Consider the following 1,713-nt stretch of genomic DNA (forward strand, 5'->3'; position numbering starts at 1 on the left):
GGAGGGAGGGAGGGAGGGAGGGAGAGTGTGTGTGTGAACCTTCTTGAGTTTGAAAACACCCTGCGAACCAAACAAAGCACAGCTGGAGGCCACAGGTCTATTACCTCAAGGAGGCCTGGGGGTAGGAGATTTTAATGGAATTTGAGGGCAACGTGGGAACAGCTGTGGTGTGTTTGTGATGGAAAAGGCATGAGAGGAAAAAAGGCGGCTTTAAGGGTGTGTCTGTGATGTTTCTTTAAGGTACTTAAGAAAACCTAGCGAAGGACAGTATTTTGAAAAAATTTTAGGTTGCTGCAAAGAGTACTTTTGACAGGGACAACATTCTAGCCTTGAATTATTTGGGTGATAGTTCTACAAGTAAGTGCCACATCACAAAAGAGGAACATTTCCCCTCCCCGCCCATAAGCTACATAGAGGGTTATCCTGCCCTCCTACATTATATGTGAGTTAATTTGTCTCTTCTTTGCCTTGTTAATAAAAAAAGACTTTCATTGTGTCACATAGCTAATTATTAGAGAAATGCAAATCAAAACCTCAATGAGGTATCACCTCACACCTGTCAGAATGGCCATCATTAAAAAGTCTACTGGGGGGCTTCCCTGGTGGCGTAGTGGTTGGGAGTCCGCCTGGTAATGCAGGGGACGCAGGTTCGTGCCCCGGTTCGGGAAGATCCCACATGCCGCGGAGCGGCTAGGCCCGTGAGCCATGGCCTCTAAGCCTGCGCGTCCAGAGCCTGTGCTCCACAACAGGAGAGGCCACAATAGTGAGAGGCCCGCATACCAAAAAGAAAAAGAAAAAAAGAGTTTTAAGAAGGATAGATATTAAATCTTCTTTGAATGTTTGATAGAATTCACCAGAGAAGCCATCTGGTCCTAGACTTTTGTTTGTTGGGACATTTTCAATTACTGATTCAATTTCTTTATTAGTAATTGGTCTATTCAGATTTTCTATTTCCTCATCATTGAATCTTGGCAGATCTTATGCTTCTAGAAATGTATCCACTTCTTCTGGGTTGTCAAATTTGTTGGTGTTTAATTGTTCAGAGTAGTCTTTTATGATCCTTGTATGTCTGTGATTCCTTGTGTTTCTGTAAAGTCTCCTTTTTCGTTTCTGATTTTATTTATTTGAATGCTCTCTCTTTTTCTCTTTGGTACATCAAAAAAATTTTGTTTATCTTTTCAAAGAACCAGATCTTAGTTTCATTAATCTTTTCTGTTGTCTTTTAGTCTCTGTTTAATTTATTTCCACACTGATCTTTATAATTTCCTCCCTTCTACTAATTTGGACTTCATTTATTCTTCTTTTTCTAGTCCATTTAAATGTAAAGTTAGATGGTTTATTTGATATTTTCTTGTTTCTTGAGGTAGGCCTGTATCACTATGATTCCCTCTTACAACTGTTTTTGCTCTATCCCATAGATTTTGGTGTGTTGTATTTCTTGTATTTCCATTTTTATGTGTCCCAAGTTATTTTTTGATTTCTCTTTTGATTTCTTCATTGACCCATTGGTTGTTCAGTAGCATGTTGTTTAATCTCCACATATTTGTGGGGATTTTTTCCTTTTTTTTCTTGTAATTGATTTCTAGTTTTATACTATTATAATCACAAAAGGCGCTTGAATTGACTTCAGTCTTCTTAAATTCATTGAGACTTGTTTTATGACCTAACATATGATGTATCCTGGAAAATATTCCGTGTGCACTTGAGAAGAAT

The sequence above is a fragment of the Lipotes vexillifer genome, unplaced genomic scaffold (assembly GCF_000442215.2).
Source record: "Lipotes vexillifer unplaced genomic scaffold, Lipotes_vexillifer_v1.1 scaffold1330, whole genome shotgun sequence".
Classification (NCBI taxonomy): domain Eukaryota; kingdom Metazoa; phylum Chordata; class Mammalia; order Artiodactyla; family Lipotidae; genus Lipotes; species Lipotes vexillifer.